At 52.5% G+C, this 25,086-nt stretch overlaps 1 long non-coding RNA gene across 3 annotated transcripts; it reads right to left on the reverse strand.

Moving 5' to 3' along the window:
• Positions 1-294: 294 nt before the first annotated feature.
• LOC128797284 (uncharacterized) lies at positions 295-2,387 on the reverse strand. Of its 3 annotated transcripts, none has more exons than XR_008434084.1 (4): positions 2,239-2,387; positions 1,264-1,440; positions 896-1,145; positions 295-627 (listed from the first exon to the last, which is right to left on the reverse strand). It is a non-coding gene; the product is annotated as an uncharacterized LOC128797284 (long non-coding RNA). The 3 variants fall into 3 exon arrangements; XR_008434083.1 differs by having other exon boundaries at positions 1,264-1,445; XR_008434082.1 differs by lacking the exon at positions 2,239-2,387 and having other exon boundaries at positions 1,264-1,700.
• Between the last annotated feature and the right edge of the window lie 22,699 nt (positions 2,388-25,086).

The following is a 25,086-nucleotide window of genomic DNA, read 5'->3' on the forward strand; positions in this document are numbered from 1 at the left end:
CCCGCAGGTGCGGGAGGGGTGTGGGAGGTGTCCGAGAGGTGCGGGAGGTGTGGAAGGTGCGGAGGGGCTGCGGGGGCTGTCCCGCAGGTGCGGGAGGTCAGGGAAGGTACGGGAGAGCTGCGGGTGCGGTGAAGGGAGGGCTGGAGGGGGCGGGCAGCAGCAGAAGCCGGTTTGTTTATTGTGCCTGAGAATCACAAGCGACTAAAGTGAAGGGAGAAAGTTTGAGCTGGTGGTTGTCAGATAGTATCACCCTCACACCCGCCGGGAATGCTAATGAGTGTCAGCAAACACAGGGAGTCTCTGCCTGTTTATTTACCCGGGACTGGGTCAGTGGCTGAAAATACACAGTTTTGCTTTTGCAGATAAAATAATTCTTTTCTGATAGAAAAGGCTGGGTTTGTAATTCAGTATTTTCCCGGTTTTGATGTAGGGCGAGAAGTGGAACAGTGGAGCCTCGGTGGTTCAGGGGAAGCTCAGCTGCTTTTAAATGGCATTCTGCTGATAAGAAGATACTTAAGATACACTTTGGAAATAGCCATCAGCGGGGTGTTTTGGGAAAACCGGCAGTGGAAGAGTCAGGGCTGTTCACTCCACTCTCGCTGGCCACCCTCTGAACTGATTATCCTCCTGTTGGAAAGGAATGCCAGGAGTGTTATTTAAATTAGATTAAAAGTAGACGTGTAGTAGACGTTTAGATCGTGTAGGAGTGTGCCCCACTCTTTTCTCTTTAAGGGAGAGAGAAGGAAATTTCAGAAATCCGTGTTTAATTAGGATTGCTGAGGTTTGGGGTAATCGCAGTTCCCCCATCCCCCCCGTGTCTTCACGCTCTCAGTGTTTCAGAAAATAACCAAAAAAAAAAAAAAAAAGTGTGATTACTGTGTTTTTGTACACAAACCATTGGTTGTTCTCGTGTCACCCTGTGGAGGGGACATGTCCCCGTTGGTGATCACACAGCGGAGAGGCTGGAGATGCCCCCGTGGCTGAGTGACAGCCCGGCTCAGGGAGCAGCCCCTCCGGCAGCCGCGGGCTGGGCCAGGCTGGGCTCGGCAGCAAAGCCAAGAGGCCGTGGAGAACGGCACTGTTAGAGCAGGCAGCAATCTGTGGGGTCTCCAGAACCTTATCATCCATGCGAGTCAACAACTGTGCTAAATTGAAATTGTAGAGTTGATTAAACGACGTATTTAAGGCCCCATAAAAGAAAGCAAAGCCAGGCAGGGAGGGAGCGGCGTGCGGGGGGCGGCGGGTGGGGAGGGTTTATCTCACCGCGAGCAGCAGGCTCAGCCACTGATCTAATCAAATTATTCAGCATTAAAAAACTGCCAAGGCATTCCAGTGCTGCAGCTTCCAGAGGCCCAGCTGGGATCAAATGCTAATCAACATCTCCACGATATTTATTCCCACTGTCAGTCTGGTACGTGTTTGTTTTCCGAGCGCTGCATACTAAACTGAAAGATCAAGATGAATCGGTGGAGATGGGAGATGATGAGCAGCCAGGCTAAACACTGGGAGAAACACCGGCTACTGGGAAATGGGGGCAGAGGGAGATGGTTGGAGGGAGATGCGCAGCAGCCCTGCTGGCAGCGGGGACAGCGACCCAGCCCCTCGCGGCACGGCCGGGACGCACCCGCTGCTGGAGCGCGGTGCTGCCACCGCGGCCTCACAGCCCGCACAGCCCTCACAACCCTCACAGCCCGCTCAACCCTCACAACCCTCACAGCCCGCACAGCCCTCACAGCCCTTACAGCCCGCACAGCCCTCACACCCCTCACAGCCCCCACAACCCTCACAGCCCTCACAGACCCCACAGCCCTCACACCCCCCACAGTCCGCACAGCCCGCACAGCCCGCACAGCCCGCACAACCCTCACAGCCCGCACAACCCTCACAGCCCGCACAGCCCGCACAGCCCGCAAGCCCTCACAGCCCGCACAGCCCTCACAGCCCTCACAGCCCTCACAGCCCTCACAGCCCTCACAGCCCGCACAGTCCGCACAGCCCTCACACCCCTCACAGTCCGCACAGCCCTCACAGCCCTCACAGCCCTCACAGCCCTCACAGCCCTCACAGACCCCACAGCCCTCACAGCCCTCATAGCCCGCACAGCCCTCACAACCCTCACAGCCCGCACAGCCCTCACACCCCTCACAGCCCTCACAGCCCGCACAGCCCTCACAGCCCTCACACCCCTCACAGCCCTCACAGCCCTCACAGCCCGCACAGCCCTCACAACCCTCACACCCAGCTGCTGCTGCTCCACCAGAGCCCCTTCTGTCCTGGCAGCACCAGCGACTGCTCCTGCAGCATGTGTGGCGAGGACAGCGCCCAGCGACACGGGACGGCCACACTGCACCGTGCCCCTGGGGACCCTCGAAGGCCGCCTGCCGACCAGCAAGGTCCTCCTTAAGCACTAGCCACCGGAGCGCTGGGAGACTAATTAATTTCCTTTTTGTTTTTCAGAGTTTCATTTTTAAATTACAGTCTTCCCTCCTCTCTAATAAATACTCAACAATTAAAGCTTTTTTTTTTCCCTGACATGCGATTCCAACATCTCAGTGTCCCACCCTCCTGTCACCTTCCCTGCCATAAACAGATTCGTAAAAACTGCTTTTGACGCCCCAGCTGCCATTAGCCACTTAAAATCCCATAATTATCATCCTATCATGGGCCTGTTAACGAGCAGTAAAAATAAGGCCATTGAATATGGTAATTTATTCGTAAATTAGCCTAATGAGAATAGGTTTCAGACACTGTTTACTTTCTAGCTGCCTGTTTCGGTGCGGTGCAGGCAGCCTGCGCGGGGCTGCGGAGCCGGGTGGCAGCGCGGGAGCCTCAGCCTGGGTGGCAGACGCAGCTCCCGCGCCGGCGGGCACAGCCCTGCTCCCCTGCCAGCCCTGCTCCCACGCTGGCCACCCTGCACAGCCTGCCCTGCCTCTCCTGCCTCTCCTGCCACCGGGGCCAGCGCTGTTGCCGTGCACAGCACCGTGTCCCCACCGCCAATGTCCCCAAAGCTGTCCCCTTGGAGCTGTCACAAGGCAGGTTCCTGCCGACCACCACAACCCGTACCTGCATTGCAAGACTTGGGGGAAAACTCCAGGATAAATGTGAATAAATGCAACAGAACGGTCCAGTGCCATCATCTTGCGATGAAAAGGAGCAGGAGCTGGGCAGGAGGGTGGGAGGAGATGGGAATACACTGTTGTCTTCCTCCTCCTCCTCCTCAGCCTCCCTGTGGCTTATTAAGGACTGGATGTGTTGTTGTTAGCAGATCCCACTGGGCTGTTTCAACAGTGGGATCCCACTTTTGGGTTTTTTCCTGGGAAGGTGCCCTCACCTTTGCACATGCATTACACGTAAAGCCTCTTTGGTGGCCAACCATCACCTCCAGATCCAAATGAAAGAAGGAGGAAAAGCCCCAAACTGACTCTGCTTTGAATTCAGCACTGACAGGTCTGAGCACTCCGGCACCTGGGCGGCTTATTTTTCCCGAGCTCTGTCTTTGCAAACAGTTACTCTCAGGCAGTGGAGTGGTAATAAACCCCTGAGTGAATGAGGATGAGAGGTCCTTTCAGGGAAGAGGTGAAGAGCTCTTGACTATGAGCCTTTCACCCTCTAGAGTATTTTCATTCCTAGGCTGGCTAAAAGCCAGGAAATAAATCTGCACGGCCAGAGCGTCTTGGCTGCATCTCTGAGGAGCTGGAGCCGGCAGCACCTTGGGCACTGGCACCCAGCCCTACCCCTGTGCCCCCCAGGGAGGCTCAGGAATCCTGCAGGAATCTCCCACTCAGCGGGGCACGGGCTGTGCTGGGCTGGGGAGCAGCCTGGTGCAGTAAGGAACACCTGCAGGGGAAGGGTCAGGTGTGCACACACAGCCACCGGCCTGGGGGACAGTGAGACGGTGGTGCTGAGGGGACCTGAACACCAAGGACACTTTACAGGACCCTGCATCCCTGGGTGAAGTGCTTTCTTCCCAAAAGAGTCTGTTCTTGGCCCAAAACAAGGACACTCAGAGACCAGCTGCTTGTGTGGTGACTCTGATGGGGACCTCAGAGCTGGAGGGGTCTCTGGGGACCAGACACTCCCCCATTGCCAGCCCCAGCTCCCACATGCTTGTGGGGACTGTAAAAATCACATGCTCCAAGAACAGGGGCCTGATGTCATAGCAAAAACCCAGAATTCATCATTCTATGGAGAGTTCCAACTGGTTACCAGTGACCAATTCCTGCAGGAGGATGTGCTGATAACAAAGCCTCTGTCATGGTCCTGGCTGTGCTGCCCCTGATGTCTCCTCTTGCCAGGCAGGAGCTCCCCTAACCATCCTCCGTGGTGGCTGCACTCCTGCCTTTCCATTCCCTAATTTAATTACAGCTTGTTTCTTTACTAATTATAATGCTCAAATCAGAGCAGAGCTTAAGGCCACTGTTAGAAGGGAGCCTGGTGGCTGTCTCCTTTTTGCTAAGATGGGCCCATTATCATTTCCCTTCCTTCTGATGGAGATTATAAACACTTTGTGTCAAACCACTTCCCAGCAGTTCTCACAGTGTGAAAACGATTGAGGTCAGGGGATGCACACAACCTACCCATCAACTCAAGTATATTCCTCAAACCCTGACATGCAGCGAGCTGCAGGGAGGTCACCTCTGTGAGAAACAAACCTTGCAGCCGCCCAGCGAGTCCCAAATTGCAGCACTGGGAAATAATCATGTGGAACACGCTGAGATTCGCTCCCCAGGCAATAAACGGTTAACAACAGCAGCCACCTGCACCCAGCATCCACAGGAGCAGGATCATAGGAAAGAAGTTAACCTGTCAGTGGGTTGTAATGAAGGGGGCAGGTCCCACAGCTGGGCAGGAGGGACTTCCCAGCGTTTGACATTTGGGAGAGCAAGGCTGGAGGAGTGGTGAGGACACAAAGGGCACAGCAGCAGGAGCAGCAGGTGTCTGCTGGGCTGGAAAACCCTTGGGGGCTCTCCCCCATCCCCTCGTCCTCCTTGTGCGTCCTCTGCTTTGCCATTTTTGTTTGAACAGATCAGATCAGGTATGAGATGCTCTTTTTGTGCTTCCCTGTGGTTCCCACATCTCTCTGAGCACACACGGCTGTGCTGGGATGGGGCAACAGCATGGGGCCATGAGCTGTGCAGTTCACCAAGGACAGGCAGAAAGACCAGCTTTGGCTGTGGATTTTACAGCAGACTTGTTCAGGCACCTTCCAAACCCCAGGGAGGCTGTGTGGTTTTAGAATCCATCCAACACAAGGAGAACAGCTCAGGAGAGCAGCTCGGGAGAGCCCTGGGTTCAGCCGTGGCCAGAGTGATGGGTGGTGACCTCCCAGCTGCTCCCAAAAAAGCCACCCCAACCTATTCCCATCCTACTCTGGCAGTGCTGAGGCTGCAGGCCTGGAATGTGGAGGACTCTCCATAGGGGAATCTCCATTAGGAAGGTGGGGGCTCTGCTCCCTGCCCGCCGCCGGAGCTTTGTGGTGCCGATGTCCCCGGGGAGGAGCGGTGGCTGCGCAGCTCGGCGCCTGGCGGGGCTCCAGCCCAAATGAATGCAGGCAAATCCATGGATCTGAGAGCGTTTACTGATCACATATGGGCCCATTTGCAAGTTTGTAGCAGAAGTCGCATATTTTGTAGATTTTCAGGGGTTGCTTTTCTGCTTCCAGGCAAATTTTTCATCTCTCCGGTTCTCAGCCATTAAAACAGTTCTGGAGAAGGCAGGGAAGAACATTGTGTCCCTTTGTCACCGTGCACTGCCTGGTGTCCCATCACCTCAGGAAGGGGGATTCACCAGGACAGCCCACTGGGGGTTCAAACAGTCCCCAGCCAATGTTTGCTGAAGTTGTTTTGCTTGAAAACCAAGATTTCCCCCCAAATTCTACCCTGTTAAATATCCGTGATTTCCTTTCACCCATTCACAAAGCCATGGCTGGTACCTGGCACAAGGAAGGGAAGGGAAGGGAAGGGAAGGGAAGGGAAGGGAAGGGAAGGGAAGGGAAGGGAAGGGAAGGGAAGGGAAGGGAAGGGAAGGGAAGGGAAGGGAAGGGAAGGGAAGGGAAGGGAAGGGAAGGGAAGGGAAGGGAAGGGAAGGGAAGGGAAGGGAAGGGAAGGGAAGGGAAGGGAAGGGAAGGGAAGGGAAGGGAAGGGAAGGGAAGGGAAGGGAAGGGAAGGGAAGGGAAGGGAAGGGAAGGGAAGGGAAGGGAAGGGAAGGGAAGGGAAGGGAAGGGAAGGGAAGGGAAGGGAAGGGAAGGGAAGGGAAGGGAAGGGAAGGGAAGGGAAGGGAAGGGAAGGGAATTATGCTCTGTCCCCTCCCTCCTGCTCTGTCTTTTCTGGCAGTGGGTGGGCAGTTTCTGAAAAGCTGTTTGAAGAAAGTCTTGAGTCGCCCCTGCTCATTCCAGACTCTTGCCAAAATTAACAGATTTATGGCACAACGCTTAGTTTGAATCAACTTTTAAAAATGTAATTTACAAGAGACACATTTTTCTTTGCTCAGACACGTTATTTGCCCATTAATATGCACCACGATTTCAGACGCCTAATGACTGCTCCAACCCCTCCTGCTCATACCAAGCGTTGCTGTTGTTGTGATTAAGGGCAGTGCATCACTCTGCAGTACAAATATCCTGGAGCCATACAAAGGACAATTAATTCTTAGAAGAAGGAACTGATCTGTGGGCGTGAGGGGTGCTCCTGCCCCCCCAAGCACTGCCGTGCCCCTGCAGCAGCTCAGGGATTTCCTTCTGGGTTAGAATTCCACTAATCTTTTTCTCACCAGAGGGCAAAGTCTTGGCCCCATGTGCTGCCCACAGCCAGACCACTGTGCTCCTCCCTCCTGCTTCCTCACAAGCAATCATTGGGCAGGATACCCTGGAGAGGGCTGGCAAATGCTTCACCTTTGGGGGTTTTTGGGGTCAGAGCAGGAGAAGGCTGTTGCCTTCAGGGGTGAAGCTCTCCCTGCGCTGGGGATGATCACAGGCAGCTTGGGGATGGGTGCTGTGTGTTGCTGCCATCTCTGCTCAGACTCCCCATCCCCTCTCAGACTCCCCACGCCTGCTCAGACTCCTCATCCCCTCTCAGACTCCTCATCCCCACCAGGCACTCGAGCACAGCACTGCTCCATTTCCACCAGCAGCAAGAAACCTCCAAGCAGGCAGCCACCTCCATGTGATGGCTGTGAGGAGCCGCTATCACTGCTGTTCCAGTGCCCTTACACATATTGACATTTTGGTACAAAGGTTAATTATAACTGGTTATTCTTAAATGAAACCACAAACACCCTTTTCGCCCTGTTTTATTACTTTATAACTCACCATATAAACCTGATTCCTATAACCATAAAACAAAGCTGAAACGAGTTGGACATGTACCAGTGAGGAGAAAAAGAAATAGCCGGAGGGGCCTCTCAGCTGTGCGGTAATGTATATCCATGTGGATTTCTGCGTCTCCTACTCTCACGGAAACTTAATATTCCAATCAGCTCCTGAGCTACTGCATTAAGAGCCAGCGAGCGCATCAGTGCCCCTATAGCTGAGGGAATATTACTCACCGGGTCATGGTCGGCTGAGTAAAATACAACCCTCATATATCATCATAACTGCCAGCAAATGACAATTATAATTGAGACGGCAATAACTAGGAAAGAGTTCTTTAATTTAACATCCAATTATTACAAGTTATCACTCCTTAATAAATGTAATATAACAGACAATCAATGTTGCATGCGACGGGCCAGGCTGCATTGGGATGGGAAATTTATATCCTGGGGAAAAAATACTGTGTGTGTGGGTTCTGCTTTTAAAAGTCTGCAGTGGTTGTGATAAGTGTAGCAGGAACTCGAGCTATAAATAGCTGGCTGCCATCGTCACATTTGCATATGTACAATAGCTCCAGGCCAAGGGGAGGAAAAAAAAGATTACTTCTCCCCTGTGTAGTAAAATAAGAGCAACAATAGAAAGCAAAGCGTGGCATGTGAGCGCCTTCCCCACGCCCCACAAAAGAGCCCCTTGAAAGGGGAGCACAGCAAATCCTGATAAAAATCACCTTAATAGCAAAGAACGTGATTCTGATCAGCTTCAAAGGGGACCATGGCGAGCAAGTGCTTAAACCTTCACGAAATCAGATCATTTGGGTATTAATTTTTTTTTTCCCCTGCCCTTTCTGAGTGCTTTCATGGTGCAATAATCTGTGCATTCTAATGGAACCCGGAACGCTCCTGAACGAGCAGGACCACAGTGAATATTTCAGCAGCAATGTGTGAACCCGGCCCTGCCACAGCCACCCAGGGGCTCTTTGTGCCAGGGGCAGGTGCTGAGAACCTCCAGCATTTCCACCAAAGCCCACCTGAGCCCACATCCACAGGCTCACCACCATCAACCATGCTCTGCCCTTGGAGGGAAGAAGGGCTGTGAAGTCCCTTCTTGGTTTCCCTGCTCCCCAAAATTAAGTTTTCAATGAAATCAGCTCATGTTTTACCCTGCTCTTTCCATCACCACAGCTAACCTCTCATTTGAGATTGGCAGTCTCAAGTTTTTTGGGCAAAACTTGGTTTTCTTTTCTCCTTTAAGCTAAAACCTCATACCAGGAGGAGAGGAGAAAAGGTTGGGCAGACCCATCCTGGAAAAACCTTTTCCCATGGCATCATAAGGGGCTGTTCCCCCCTCACCAGGGTCCTCCCAGCCCACCCCAGCAGCCTGTGGTGTGAATTTTCCTGCCCTGTTTGGGTGAGCTGCCCGCAGCGCCGCAGCCACAGCTCTTTGTCTCCCTCTGAAGCGGATCCCAGTAAATTGGAGAGGCTGGTTTGTTTGGTTGCTGGGTTTTTGTTGGGCGTGTTGTGGCTTTTTTTTTTTTTTTTTTTTTTTTTTAACCAGACTGATTGGCTGACATCTATTTCCAAGGAGATCATTGACAGGGAGAGAATACACAGTTTACTCAACCACGGTGGAATACAGAGGCATTTGCATCAAATAGAAAAAAAAATTAATTCTACTTGAAATGCATGTATGTGTCAGAAACACTCGACATGGAGAGTAGAAAAAACATCTCTTTGAACCTGTAGCATTTATTGTAGTGCACGTGCTACACCAATAAAATACGTAATTACTAGACAGGCACAGGTAAATTAGCATCTTAATATTTTCACTTTTTTATCACATGCCATTTGCAACCTGTGAGTTTTGTAGCACCAACCTGTCTTTTCAGGTGCTGGGGAGAGCAGAAGAGCTTGCAGGGTCTTGGGAGTGTGCCCAGCCCGGCAGCTTCTCCCTGCCGGGATCATGGGCTCCACTTGTGAGTTCAGCCATAAACTGTATTTAATAATGTATCTTAATACAAATTAAGGCAAATTTTCTCTTTCAATTAAACTGCTTTTAAGTAGTAAAACACCAACTGCATCTAAACCCCGCCGGTAATTACAGCTCCTTTCAAGTCCTGCGCATCCCCCAGCGGCACCAGGGAGAGGAGCCGGGTGCCTGTGGGATGTGCTGGGGACAGCACCAGGGGGGAAGGAGCATTCCTGGGACTGGGCTGCCCTTCCTAGGGTGGGCTCCAAGGCCCTTTGAGCACAGCTCTGGATGCACTTGCACATCACACATGGAAACCCCCCTTCCCCATGACTTTCCTGTGCCGCTGGCAGGAGGCCAAGCCACTGAGACTGTCACCCACCTGGCTTTGCTGGGGACATGAGGTGACCTGGCCTTGCTCTTGTGAAGAGCAATAAGGGGAAGGAAACCTATTGATTGATACAGCTGACCACCACAGATACCAGCTCTGCCAGAAGTGAAACACCTGGATCCAGCTGCTGTCCAGGAGCAAACCCTCGTGGTGGGGGGCAGATCCCGGCACATCACGAGTGGCCCAAAGAGGGGCCACGGAGTCCATCTCAAATGGCTTTTACCTTCTTGTCCCTGGATAAATTGCACCTTGTTCAAACTTGTCTGTGGCATCAGCCACCAGCCCGTACCTCTTCATAAAGCATTCCTAGTTTAATTTCCTGGTTTAATTATGGAGCACCTGAGCTGCCAGAGGAGAGGGACACTCCCTCCACACACCTCTGCCTCCCTTCTTTGGGAGACACAACAGGCAGGCTGGGGTCTGCTGCCACACAGCTTTCCCCAGAGTTGCCCAGCTCTCAGGAATTGTCATGTTTTCTGCTGCCACAGGCACAGGGAAGCCTGTGCTCTGCAGACCCTACCACTGCTCCATGACACTTCAGGATCACAATGGTTAAATGCTGCTTGGGAAGGTTCCCTCCTCCCAACTTCCCCAAAATTGTACTAAAATCTTAAGTAGAGGCATCAGAGGGACAAGATAAAGGCAAAGCCCTTCTGCAAGAGGATTTGTCTTTCAAATCTAGATTAGCAATTGGTGTTTGGGGAAGATGAGTCTCTAATCTGATTGAATAAGGGGAGTTTGTGATATCAATCTCCTTGGATCCCATTGTCTTTGGGCTGCTTTGTAAATTAATATTCATTTTCATCTCTGTTTATGCCGAATCTCTTGTGCTCTCGTCTCTCACTGCTGGATGAGCTGCAGCCCTGTGTGTTGGATACAGCACAGCGGAACTGATGTTATTTCGTGATTTACCTTTATATAAGTGCTTAAGGGGCATGAAGAGAGCTGCAGGGTGTGCAGGCTGCAGGGCAGAGCCAGGACCAGGCACTGGCACTGCCCAGGGTGTTGGCAAAGACCCGTCCCCAGCCGCTGGCTCTCTGCTGGCACTGATGACTGCACTGCCCAGGGCTGCCACAGCCACTCATTGCTCAGCATTTTGGGGGAATTCTGGCTCCTCTGCTCCTCTGGGGGCTCAACTCCCCTTCCCTGCTCTGTTTTTTGGGTCAGCCTGCAGTCCCAGCATCCCCTCAAACTGTCCTGTGGCACCGTGCTCCACCAGCACCACGGTGCCTCTCTTTGCACAGTTCACTGCCAGTGCCACCTTCCCCAAAATTGAATTTTTTTCGCTTCCCTTAGAACATTGCATCTTGTTCAATCCTTCCCCTGTCACACCAGCTCTGGCACTGCTTCAATTGGATTCCAAAAATAACCTCTTTATTCACACGGCTCATGCTATTATATCGTAGTACAGCTCGGGCAGGCGAGGGGTCATTCCATTATCCAGGAACGAGATAACTGAGTATTAGGGCAGCCAGGCTCTTTGACTCCCTGCCCTGTGGTAATGGGCCTTTTTTAAGGGCATTAACCAATGTTTCTACTTAGGTATTTGACAAGAGTAAAGGTAACATTGCCATTTAATCCTCCCTTGGCTTTTTTTCCCTGCCTATAGACAGCGCTTGCACGTTTACTTCTCTTTGAGTGTTCAAACTTCAGCTTGAAACCACAGAGCTCATTTTCTCCAAACACTTCCCCTGAACTTCTGGTTACAGGTCTGATTAAATATCCCAGGCACTAGGACACAGGGAATCACTCCTGCTCTGGATGCTGCTCTCCTCCCTTCACTGAGCAGCCCATGAATATGGACCTGTCCAGCAAGGACTGGGCAGGTGTCACTAATGAAGAAATACCAGGGCATGAGGAACGTTCTTCCTGGCCCGAAACGTATGAATCTCACCCTGACACAGCTGCAGCCTCTGAAACACACTACAGAAATTAAGGACAACCACCTCTCTCTTTGTCCACGTGCAGCACCTGGAAGTGTTGCCTTCAGCTCCTTCCTTCAGCAAGAAAATGCCAGGGATTTGGGAGAACCAGATCAGTTGCAGAGTTTGTAGTGTCACATCCCTCTCTTCCTCGCCCAGGGAAGAGCAGGAGAAGCAAGGGGACGGGAGCAGAAGGAGTAGGGGAGAGGGGCTGAGAGAAGACAGCAGCTGGACGGAACAGTCAATTTGGAGTCCTTTTCTGAGTCTCTTGACTCATACACAGATTTTTCCAGGCAAGGAAGGATTCAGGATCTCCTCCAGCAGGAACATGAAGCCTCTGTCAGAGCAGCAGTGAGAGACCGACTGCACAGCCGAACTGTCCGTCCTTCCATCCGTGTGCCACGTCTAGGCACAGCAGCTCCAGCTTGGCAATAAAGCAAGTGGAGCTGAGTGTTTCTCGAAGGACTCGGTGCCAGCTGAGTTGGCATTTCCTGGTGCTCAATCCGAGTGCCAGGTCTCACCACCCCTGCCCAGGCTCTGCTGCTCTCCCTGCCCAGCACGGTGCCAAACCAGCCCTGGTACCGCGCCGGCACCAGGAGCTCTGCACAGACACCTGCCTGTGTGGCCAGCTGAACTGGGGCCCCTAAAGTTCACCGTGCCAGCATCACACCTCTTTAGGAGTGAAAATGTATATTCCAAAGATTGTGGCTTAATTGATTGATTAATAACTGAAACTCTAATTGAATCCTCCCAGCTTGTACATAAGATGTCTTAATGTTAGAGCCTAGGGAGCAAACGCACAGCATGGAAGTATGAACTGCAGCACAACCAGCACCACTTTCAATTTAAAAGTCAATCTCATTATACAAGAAGCTGTTTCCTCTATCCCTCTGGAAAGGCAGCAGCAATCTCCCATCTTCTCCCTACCAGAGCCACATGGTTTGTTAGTGTCTGTGGGAGATGCAAATACAAGGGTTTTTTTATTTGTTCCCACCGCTGCATATCTGAGCAGCTCAGTAAATATTCATGAGCTGCCATTGTAAGAGCTCTGAAAACTACAGAAAATATGCCCTCCGAGGTGACATGTAATTTGGCACTTCCCCCATGGAGAGGCAAAGGATGCAGCCAGAGCTGCAATATCCTAATAATTAAATACCTTGCTACAATCTAATCTTTTTTGTTTCTCATTAAAGACAGACACCTCAAACCTTTCCCATGCTCAGGGCCCCCTCTCACACAGAAGTTACCAAGACTAACCAAGAAGAGGACGAAGTGTGTGAATGTCCAAGAGCAGGAAGGCCTGGCAGTATCTGGGGTCAGGAATGCCTGGAATTTCTTGCCAAATGCACATTTTATGACTATGATGCCTCTAACCGAGGAAAATAAAATCACTCCATCCTTCCCAACATGACCCCAGGTAGGCGCTGGCTCCCTGGGAAGCTGGGCAGACCTGTGTGACATGACCCACAGATGTCACAGCAGATGTGCAGGGAGCAGAGCACATCTGCATGCTGATCCCTGGAGCAAGGCAGGAGGGCCTTTGGGAGGAAATGAACTCCCACCAGGAGCTTGCCTGGTCCCCCATAGATGTGGGAGCAATGGTGGCTGAAGGTGGGTCCTGCTGCAGCTGACAGACACACACTGATGGTGCCACATGGTGACAAGGTGCCCCAGAGGGTCCTTGATCGAAGCTCCAAGCTGTGTTTGTAACATCCCCTGTATAGATCTGCCAGCCAGGAGATGTCCTGCTGCTTGTGCTGCTCATTTTAACTACTCTGCCATTGGCATTTCAGTGTTGTTCACGCTGCAATCTCCCAGATATCTGCTTCCTATTTGGATTCCTACCTGTCAGAGCTCCTCTCTCCCACTGGCAGTATGGGTAGTGAGTGACCTTCAGCCAGGAAATGGTTATAGCCTTAAGACAACACAATTAAACATGTTTTATTGCTTAACACGCTGTGTCAGGAGCCTTAGTGGTGTTTTTGTTCCAGTCTTCTATCGTTTTCAGAAATGCCTGGAACTGTGACAGCTCAAAGCGCCAGTGCTCTCCTGCTCCCAGGTAATCAATAGAAGGCCTCAAGGTATCTCACACTTCTGTCAAACATGGGATTTTTAGCATGAAAGCACTTCCAAGAGTTTTTGGTCATTGCAAGACTCCTCCCACCCCCCTTCCCTGACAGTTATCACGGCAAGGACACAGGGTGGCAGTGGAACGAGGCAGCCTCAGCCACCCGGATGATTCCCAAGGAGAAAGGCCATGCAGGCTGTGTCCTCCTTTGGGGACAGCTCCTGGGGAAGTGCCAGGATGGGATGGGATGGGATGGGATGGGATGGGATGGGATGGGATGGGATGGGCAGAGCTGTGGTCTGGCAGGTGTATGTGCAGGTGAGAATGAGGCTGATGAGACACTTGCAAAAAATTATTCAGGCTGAAAACTATTATTTTCATTAGCAGAAATACTCTGGTTTCCTTGTCTGGTTTTACCTGCCTTCTGGTGTTTTTTTAAAGAACCCTTTAAAGTCGATTCCAGCAGTAATTTCCCTGTTTTTCAGACAAACGCCCATGTTCACAGGAGCACTGTTCCAGCATGAGATGCTTCTTTGGGTGCAAAAACTGCCTTTTCACTTTGGAAAATTATTCCAGGTGGTAATTAAACATTTATGTGTTTTGCAGTCTCAAAAAGCTTGAGTTTTTTCTCAGATGAAGATGATTTTCCATAATCTCCCTGTTTGTACCACCACGGGCTAGGTTGCCAGTGACCAAAATCAAAGCATTAATAGACTGAGATGTGCAACGCCAACTTTGCTTGAAGAGTCTGATGGGTGAGGATGTCCCTCACCCCAGCAGAACCCTCTTTGTAGTGCTGCCCCATTGGTTCCATGCCCTTTGCCCAGCACAGAATCACAGAATCCCAGACTGGTTTGAGTTGGAAGGACCTTAAAGCTCATCCCATCCTACACACTGCCATGGGCAGGGACACCTTCCACTATCCCAGGTTGCTCCAAGCCCTGTCCAACCTGGCTTTGGACAATTCCCGGGACAGGGAAGCCAGACCCAGGGCCCACTCACCCAGGAGCCAGAGCTATTTATTCCTCATTAATCTAAATCCTGCTTTTAGGCCAGAACTGTTCCTAGGCTCGTTGCAGCAATGCAATCAGAATCGATTCCACATCAAGAATTCCTCCTGGGGCTCCCGAGGCTCTCCTGCAGCGGGGACAGGGATGCAGTCAGTGCATGGGGGCAGATCAGGCAGCTGGCACAAAGCAGCTGGAGCCACCGTGCTCCCCTCTGGGGGCAATGGGTGACATTCCTCCACTGAGTGCCATGGTCCTGAAGAGCCCTGGAGAGCACCCCAAGGTGGCACTCGGCAGCCAGAGGCTGGCACTGCTGGGCTCTGCCTGCAGGAGGAAGAGAAAGCCTTCCTCTTTCAGACACACACAGAAGCAGTGACACCCCTGCCCAGCTGTCCAGCATTATTGTCATCACTGTCCCACCCCAGGTCTGGTGGTCTTTGGCCCCTTCTCTTCTCCCCGTGGACTTTGCTGGACCTTGACTCTCCAGGATCACGTCGCATTGAATGTCTACAGCGAGCTTCTCCAGACTCAAACCGCCTCTTCTCCTGGCACCAGACTGGTCACTGCCCGTGCCCAGCTGCAGCAAGAGGCCATGAGGCCATGGCCAGGCACGGGCTCCATGGTGGCACCAGCCAGCAGTGAGGAGGAGGCCACGAGGAGCCAAAGGCATCGCCCTCGATTGGAGAATCCTGACACAAATGGCAAGAGAAAAACAAATAGGGAGGGAAATGAACAAATTATACTGATAATTGGTTTAAAAAATGCATCAAAGAAAAATGATATCCAATAATACTGCTGGTTCCTAATGAATGTGTGTGTAATAAAATCAGGCTGTTTGGGCCGTGGTTAGCCCTGCACTTCACATCCCCAGATTAAAAATGGAACATCTGTGATGATTTAATTTACATGTTAATAACAAACAGGCCTCCAGAAACCAACGAATAAATGCCTTTTATTGCCGGCGTATCTTTTCCACTGCAGCTTGAATGAAAACTCTGGTAATTAATTGTTTTAAGCGATTCTATTAAAAAGTGTCTGGAAGTGCTGTGTGCCGAATGTTTATGTGGGCAGGCAGATGAGGAGAATACAGACGAGGAAGCAGCCTGCTAATTATGTGCCTTTTTAAAATTCACTGCCTTAAAGACATGGGATACTTTTATACGTGGAAGTCGACCCAGGCGCGTTGGTTTTTCCCCATTGTTCCTTTCCAGTTGAAAAGTTTGCAATTTAAAATAAATAGCAAATCCTGATGTTGCTGGTTCCTGCATGAAATGAGATGGAGGAGAGAGCGCTCGCTCTGCCCGGACTCACAGGCACTGGGAGCAGCTGAGTCTGGCTGGGGGTGGCCATGTGTCCCTGCCAGCCTTGCCATGTGGTGACAGGGCACTTGGGACAGGGGACAAGGCCCATGCATGCCCAGCTCTGTGGCAGCAAGCAGAGCACTGTGAGTCCCACCGTGGCTGCAGCCTCTCCCTCAGGATGTTTGTCTTTGAAAAGGAAACTCCCTCAGATGTTCTGGGCTCACAAACACAAGGAAGGCACTTCAGCTGTCAAAATGAAGAGGTAACACTGAAACTTCCATTTCTCAAGCCCTGTAGAATTCAGGCTGCAGGCTTGGATATTGAGCATCAGTGAATCTCCTTCCCCTTGGCCAGCAAGATCCAGAATGTGACTGCACTGGCAAAGCACAGAGCTCCAGAGGGAGAGAGACTCTCAGGCTGCTGCCGTGCTGGGCTCGCCGCTGGAGGGTCACCACAGTGCCAGGTGCCCCTCCAGCATCTGTAAGGAACAGAAAATACACTCTCCAAAAGGAGAGAGAGGTGGTCCTGCCTAAGAACAGCCCCTCGTGCTGTAGATCACCACGAACACGATGGGAAGCTGCAGATTCAACACCTCCACAGCTCCTGTACAGCCGCTGATGGCCAAAAGCTGTCTGCTCCCCAGGCACAGAGGGGCAGGAGATAAGGGGTGCCCAATCCTTGAGAGCCTGTGCCAGCCACAGGCAAGGTGAAGCAAAGGCACCACAAGTGACAGCAAACTGTACCATGGGCCCACCACTGTCACCCACCATGCCATGGTGTCACCAGGACAGACAGACGGGTCTCTGCCACCTCATGGGGGTTATTTATAGCAGGTGGCAGGAGGACAAATCTTCCAAACTAAAAATTACTCCTAAACCACAGCATAAATTTCATCTGACAGCAGGCAGCCAGCACAGCAATGGGGGAGGAAGCAGGGCTGCAGCACTTCTGTTGGGCTTGCTATTAAAAGACAAGGAAGACAGAAAAAAATACCTGTAAGGTGTGGGGTTATACACAGCTTGGAGTAATCGCAGCCACGATTCTCCTGGGGTGACAAGGAGCTCTCCAGAACCACCAACAAGACGCTGCAGTGCTCTCATGAGAAGGGGAGAGTTTTTTCTCTGCCTCCCTCTCTGCTTTTCATGTCATGATTGTTCAGAGCCCCGAGCTGCCCCCCTTGGCCAGGGGTGTGTGGCATTCAGCAGGCAGCAAAGAAAAGCCCCCTCTGCCCTTTGTTTTGCACATGAAAAGCTCTTTCCCTCCCTGTCAGCTGAATGCCATGAGAGGGACCTTCAGTGCATGCAGAGTTGGGGCAAGGCTGGCCCGGGCTGGCTCCCCCCAAGCGCCCCCCGGCTCCCCAGGCGGGACAGCATCGAAAATAAACACGGAGGAAATCGCCATTCCATTCGAAAAGCACCTGGGAGCGTTTAGGAGGCTCCTCTGTGGGATAGAAAAAAAACCTTTCCTCTTTCCTGCTTCCTCCTCCTCCCTCCTCCTTCCCCTTTGGTGCGGGGCTGTTCTCTGCTCAGCTCCACAGAGGCTGATCCCCAGGGGATGAGGCACCTTTCCCGAAAATTTCTTCCCCCTGCTAAAAAAGAATGCTGGTTAGGCAGGGGAGCAGGAAGAGGATAGGAGAGGAGAGGAAAGCAGCTCCCCGGGGATGGATATTTGCAGAGAAGGCAGCAGGAGAGAGGTGCCCGCAGGGGACACTGAGAGGAGCCCTGGTGCTGGGGCAGCTCCCAGAGGCAGCTGCCAGCGATGCCTCTGTGGTTCCCCCGGGACGAAATCAGGGGCTGAAATCACATCCCAGGCACTTCCCTGGGGCCAGGACTTCGGGGGAACTTCCTGGAGGCAGCAGGAAACAGCTCGGAGAAGGGAGTGGGAATGCCTGGAATGGGGAGGGATGGTGGGTGCCCAAAGAGGTGGCTGAGCACTCGCGTGGGCTCTGGGACGGGCACAGCCCCCAGCACCACGGGCTGCCCGCTGGATCCCCCAGCCCAGTGCCTGCCCAGCTCACCGCTGCCTGCCCACCACGCTGGGACCCCTCACTGCCGTGGCCCTGTGCCTCTCCTGGGGCCACACATTCCCCAGTGCCCTTAGACAGAAGCCAAATCCCCTCCTGTTCGCCCAGCGGGCAGCTGGAGTGGCCTCGTCCCTGTCTCGAACAAAAGGAAAGAGCCACTTGTCAGCTCTTCAGTCAGTCAATATTTCATTGAACTTTGTTTTCCCTGTTTAGTACAATTAAAATCCCGAGGAGAAGTCTTGTATAAATCAAAGTTCTTTTAAAGTGTACCACGCAGACACACGTATCAGAGCCTCTGCACAGCGTGTGCCAGTAAAAAATATGCAACCCCCTTTGGCAACACAAGCAGAAATAAGCAATTTGGGATCTTAAAAGATAAAAGATAATAAAAGTAATTAAGATAATTAACCACCCTGAAGAGAGAAGAATTTACTGCTGTAAATTTTGTACTTAGTTTTAGTTGGCAATATCGCAGCTGCCACTCCACTTAATATACAGCACATCCCAGCTCTGCCACAGCGGCAGCTGAGAGGGAACCAGTGCCATGCTGCTGTCACTGGTCATTCCCACCAGGTTTGGGGAGTCTGGCCTGAGGTCTGAGCTGCTGGAACTGCAGGGCACCCACCTCGCCTGGAATGTGAACAGCTCTGAGTGATGGCAAGGTAGCCAAGCACCAGGGATGGGATGGGATGGGATGGGATGGGATGGGATGGGATGGGATGGGATGGGATGCAGCTTCTCAGCTCTCAGCCAGAGCTTGCTCATTCCCATCTCCTGCTGGAGCGAGTTCACTGCTTGCACAGGACTGGGAACAGCCAAGTGCTCTTTCTCTCATCAACCACTTGCCGTGTTCCCAAACCAGCGTGTTGTCTCATGCTGGCTGTCATGCTTCAGACAAACCACCTGCAAGCATCCCAAAGGAACCAAAACGCTCCTCAGAATTCTCCATTGCCTCTGAAGCTCGGCTGCTGCTGTGCTTTGGTGAGCACACATCGTGCTGCTGGTAGTGCCGTGTTGTTTCCCCTTCTCCCCACCCGTCTGTATCCATCTGTTGCAGCACAGCTCTACTAACAAGCTTTGTGGGATAAGGAGTGGTTTGAGCTCCATGTGAAACAGAGGGAGCACAGCCACAGCTGGGAGTGCTGACCAGCACTGCAAACCCTCTTCTTCCTCCCCTGCTCTTCCCAAGGTGCCCATTGCAGCTCTGCCAGGAAGGATGCTTTCAGGGGCCTGGGGAGTGTCCTGCCCCCATGCAGGGACACCAGGGCCCGTGTCACCTTCACTCTCTCTGCCCTCTGTCCCTTTGAGAGGCAGTCCTCTCATGACACAAACATCCACATTCCCATTCTCCTCAGGGGCACGAGCCCTTTGCACTGCTCCTGTGCAGGATCAGCCTTTTCTGTGTCCAATCACGCACCTCAGAGCAGCCCTCTGGAGTGTGGATGCTTCTGCCTCTCTATCTGTGTTTATTCTGCTGAGATGTGCATGCTCCAATCCTCAGCACAAACCCAGCCACGTCTTGGCCTTGCCACAGCATTCCCACCATTCCCTTCCTGATAAATACCCAGTGTGAGGAGCATCCCACTGCTGGCATTGCAGCACTGGGCAGTGTTTCCAGGGTTTGCTGTGTAGGGCTGCTCAGTCCCTTTTCCCTCCTTCTGTGTCCTCTCCTCCTTGCTCTCTGCAACCCAATTGCTCATCCCCACCTATCCATGATGCAGAGGTGGTTGAGCCAAGCCCATGAGTCCCTGATGCTGGTGACAGGATTTTGCCTGCTCCCAGGGCCGCTGCCTATGCTGGCATCATCTCTGGAGCTGCCCAGGCTTCTCCAGGAGACACTGGGTTAATGTGGCAGCAAACCAGCCCAGGGACACAGCCAGATCAGAGCTGACCGATTCATTTCAGGTAGAGAACCAACGAGCTCAGCGCCAGCACCGTGAGATGCCGGGCTGGTGGCAAGGAGCAGGGGGTGACAGTGGTGGGAGGATGTCCCCTTGTCCTCTGTGCTGTGACACACCGGGGATGGCTCTGCAGGCACACAGCTGGTGGCAGAGCCCACCAGGCGCCTCCGGCCGTTGGGATGCTCCTGCACCCGCCACGCTCCAGCGCTTCCGGAGAAACCACATCCTGAAAGCAGCGTCCCCACAGGCAGGAAGGAGCCCGGCTGTGGCAGCTGTGCAGGAAAGGCAGAGTGCAGAGAAAGACACAAGAGCAGAGAAATAGCCTGGGTGCAAAGGAGGGAAGGTTGCAGTTTGTGCAGAGTGATCTCAAAAATCATCACCTGCTCAGCCTTTTCCACGTAATCCATCACACACCATGTCCCCAAGCAGTGACAGGCTCACAGCCTCTCTGGGGTCCCCTGGTCCCCAGCAGAGCCCCCCAAAGCCTGTGGTTACCCCTCACTGCCCTGAGCTCCATGAGGGCTTTCACCTTCTCGATCTCATCCCTAAGGATCTAAGCAAGGGTTTCACATTCCTCCTCCTTTGGCCATTCTGTTCTAGAGGAGAGTTGGAAGCAGTTGAAGTATTTTGGAACCATTCTATCCAGTGGGCATGGACATGGGAAGTGGGAGTGACACCGGGGCTGTGGGGGGAAGAAGGGAAGATCCAGCATGGCTTCAGCTCAGGTCTCTAATGAAATGCAGTTTTTGTGACGGGGCTGTCCATGCCTGGCTGGGTCTGGCTGCATGTCTGCTGCAATAACTTTGTAATCTCCCAGCAGATTTCAACCAAATCTGACAGAAGTGTGGGGACAATGACATTCCTCCATGTTTCATGACAAAGGGCTGCTGTGTGGGGAAGGCTGCCCTGTCCCTGCCCCTGTCCCAGTCCAGGGCTGGGACCAGCTCAGCTCACTGTCACCATGCCAAGGAGGACAGGAAAGGCTCTTCCAAGCCACCCTGACTGTGGGAAACCTTTAGCAGGTCTCGCAAACATCAGTGAGAGGCAAACTGAAAAAACTGGGTCTGGTTTCTGAAGCCATTGGGCTGCAGGAGGTGCCAGCATTTATGGATCCAAGGTGGCCACCATGAGAGAACAGTGAGGGTACAAACCCATGGGTTCTCAGTCCCTGCTCCAGCCCTTGTGCTTTCAGGGCTCATCCAGCCATCCCAGATGTGTTTCATCCCACTTCCCCTTTTAATTTGGCAGAGAGTGAGAATCCTTCAAGTATTCCTGAAAATGCAAATGATCCTGTATTTTGCTAATTGTCTCCTCATCTACCCTGCTCTTGAGAAGCACCGAGTGCCAAGGTCTGTCATCCCTCTCTGAAACACTCCAGTCTGGGGCTGGTGGAGGGTGAGTGTCTGTATTGTGCACACAGGCAATCTCTGCAGCTCGGGAGCCTCCTTGCTTCTTTTCGAACACAACCCTTGAGTATTCCCTTCATCATTTTTCAAATCCTTTTGTAACTGGCTATTGTTCAGCACAAGAAGCTCTTAGGAGCTGAGACTGAGTTTTATTTAATTACTGAAACGCAGAGTGAGCTGTAGCAAGCGCTACTCATGTTGGATCCTGCCCCCTGGCACTCCCAGACCCCTCGGCTCAGAGAAGACAACCCTGGGAGCAGGACAGCCCTTTCTCAAGGGCACCTCCAGGACCTCTGGGATCCAGTCCCCTCTTCAAAATGTCCTTGCTCTCCTTGGACAGCATTTACACTCCCATGAGCCACGTTGTGCTTTCACTCTGGTTTGAGCTTTTGCATCACTTGGGTGGTTTTTAAAAAGGATCATAAAAGCTAAAAAGTGGAATCAAATTATGGGTTCCTGGGTGCTGACTGAGCTCAGGGGGAAGGCCAAAGGAGACCCAATTGGATGGAGAGGGGTGAGTGTTTTGGGCTCTGAGACAAACCAGATTCCCTTGCTGACTGGTCCCTGTGCTGCTGCAGAGCAGGAACGTTGCTCTGGAGCTCAACAGAGCAAGATGCAGTGAAGCAAGCACATGCTTCCCTTTACCCCAGGCAAATCTTTGTCCGGCAATTCCAGAATCAGAGCTGCTGGGGAAACCTGGGAGGAGAAATGAAGAAAAAAAAAAAACAGCAGAAAAATAAGTTTATTTTATTCCAGAGTGACCAATTTTTGAAATGAAATCCAGAAGTGTTGCCAATGAGCCTTTGTTTGCTCTGGTACAAAAGTCCCCCAGATGGGTTCTGAGAAGGAGGAGGAGGAGGAGGAGGAGGAGGAGGAGGAGGAGGAGGAGGAAGAGGAGGAGGAGGAGAAAGAGAAGGAGGAGAAGGAGAAGGAGGAGGAGGAGGAGTGCAGCACTGCTGAGGCCCTTCTCAGCTGCATTCCAAGGGGCTTTCTGAAAAGAATGAAGTGTTGAGCGTTTGCCAAATAAAGGAGGGGGGCAAAGGTTGCTATTTATCCCAGAAAAGTGGCCAACATTATGTCTATTGATGGGAAGGAACCTGAAGAATTGTGGGAAGGAAGAAAGTTACTTCAGCTGCCAATCAAGAGCCCAAATTTCCATGAGCTGCCAATCATAATTAGAAGGAATGTGGCAGTTCAGGAAGGTCGCAGCAGCAAGGATCTCCCTGAATAAACACCAGGTCCCCATTGAACACCCTCCAAAGGCTTCAGTGATAAAAACACCAACAGCTACATCGGCGGCTGTTGTTGTTCCTCTCTCAGAGACACTCCAATTTTTCTCCGGTGCCGGGGATCATCCCTGAACCTGAGCAGGTTCCTGACACTTGTAGGGGCACAGACCTGTGGTGTGGGTGGGCTCCCCAGGCTGCCCTGCTGCAGGGGGGCTGTGCAGGGCACAGGCACCCACCGATATTCCCTCTGGGATGGGGCTGGGGCATCACTCCCTGGCTCTGCCTCCCCTTCCCCAGAGACAGCTCCTCCCAGGAGGATTTTGGGATCCAGGCTATTTGAGCTTTGCTTGATAACATGACTTTTCTAGCTGTCAGCACAAAAACAGGAATAAAGGGAGCCCAGCATCCTGGGAAAGGCAAGGCTAACACTGCTCTGAGAACCAGCTCTCCAGAGGGTCCAAGGCCACTGTGGGGTGGGAGCTGGGCAAGGCAGGGCTGGATGGGGCATGGGTGATGCAGTTCCTAAGGATGAGCCCTGGAGGGACAGGAAAGTTACCCCATGTGCCGCACCTCCCACAGCATCCTGCAGTCCCCAGGGCAAGGAACCACCTGTAGAGCAGCTCTGCTCATGGAAATGGACAGCAGTGCCCTGGCAGCAGCTTTTCAGAAAGGAGACGTCTCCCAGCTTGCCAGTAACCTGGAATGTGATGGGAGAAGTACCAGAACTAAGCAGCAAAGTTCCCACCCCCAAAGGGTTTCAAACCAGCCCCCAGGAGTGTGGCACTGGCAGCGCTGCAGTTCCTCACCCAGGACAGCAGCCCCGTGAGGGCAGCTGGGCCCTGGCACACGGTACACCAGAGCCCCAGGAGCTGCTCGCTCCCAACCACAGCCTGCTCCGGAGAAAATTGTTTCTGGGCAGGGAACCAGCAACAGGCCCCCGGGGCTGGAGTGGGCTGTGAGCGAGGCACAGCCAGGACCCCCTGCCAGGAGTAATTCCAGACTCACCAGACAAATTCTCTTACACATTCAGGCTGTTTTCAGTAACAACCACATAGTTTTTTGCCCTGAGAATGCTGCTCAGCACCCAGGGACAGCAAAGGAAATCTCTCCTGCATCCAACCAAGCCGTTCTGTTCTCTTTGGATAGTGGAAGGTGTCCCTGACTATGGCAGGGGGCTGGAACTGGATGACCTTTAAGGTCCGTTTTATTGCAAACCAGGCTGTGCTTCCATGATTCCACACTCCACTATAACGCACTCTGCAGGAAAGCCACGCACTGGGAGCTGCTGATGTTTAAATATCATTCCAGAGCACAGGCAAACAGTCACCCACCAGTGTGAGCACAGCTGAACGGCCCCAAATCACACTGGGCTGGACGAGAAGGCAGGGTGGAAGCGGGATGGAAGCAGGATGGAAGCACTCTGTGAGCTGGGAGCTGTGCAGGCAACACCAACCCTTGTCTGACAGTGCTGACAGTGATTCCCAGCGCCTGCAGACACTGCAGGAGTGCACAGGCAGCTCCTCTATAGGGAGTGACATTCCCAGTGGAGAGGGGAGCTCTGCTATGTGTTTCTCCCATGGGCTCTTCCAGCCTCCACATCCCCTGAGGTGAAATTCGGCGCTGGACATGAGTTCTCCCGTGTGCTGAGGTGGCTGCAGAGAGCAGGGACTGTGGAGCTCTGTGTCCAGTGCTCCAGGGACAGGCAGTGGGTCTGTGCATGGCATCCCCGGGTGTTCCCGGGGCTGCTGGAAGCTCTTGGCACGTGGTGCTAATGCAATGTGACTCCCAGCCCTGCACTGCCTGCTGCAACATGCTCCCCTTCAGACCTGCACAGACACACGATATTTCACTCAATGTCTTCTGAGCCTTTTTGTTCTACGTGTATTTAAAAATTAGATGTTTAACTGCCTCCGTGGAGATGGGGCTTTTGAGGCAAAAATGAAACCTCTCACATGTCTTTAACAACTGGTGATAAAATGCAACTGGACTTGACTGAAAAAATATCCTGCACAGTCATCTCCTCTGCAGCCATGATCATTCAAACAGCCTGACAATATTTAAAACAAATTGAAGTAAACAAAATGCATTTTATGCCTACTCCTACCTTCAGATGTGCAGTTCATTTGTGAAGGAACCTGGCAGAAAAGGACTTCAGGACCATTTATTGTACTGCAAAACATGGAGCAGAAGTCTGAGAATTTGACTTAGTGGCCCCTGGTGACTTGTCAGCATGGGAAGAGGCCCTGGCTGTCCCAGCCTTGCATGAAGCTGGGTCAGACCTGGGGCCTGTCCTTGGGTGCCTCCCCTGTGCCCAACCAACGTTCCATGTGTGGCACATCCGTAATGCCCTTGATGTTTAATTAGGAGGGGCATCAACTCCATGCTCAACGCATCCCTCAGGAGAGCAGAGCCCATGACATATCCATGGTGGAGCAGAGCCCATGACATATCCATGGTGGAGCAGAGCCCATGACATGCCATGGTGGAGCAGAGCCCATGACATGCCCATGATGGAGCACAGCCCATGACATGCCCATGATGGAGCACAGCCCATGACATGCCAT

This window comes from Vidua chalybeata, chromosome 18 (genome assembly GCF_026979565.1).
Source record: "Vidua chalybeata isolate OUT-0048 chromosome 18, bVidCha1 merged haplotype, whole genome shotgun sequence".
In the NCBI taxonomy this organism is placed as follows: Eukaryota; Metazoa; Chordata; class Aves; order Passeriformes; family Viduidae; genus Vidua; species Vidua chalybeata.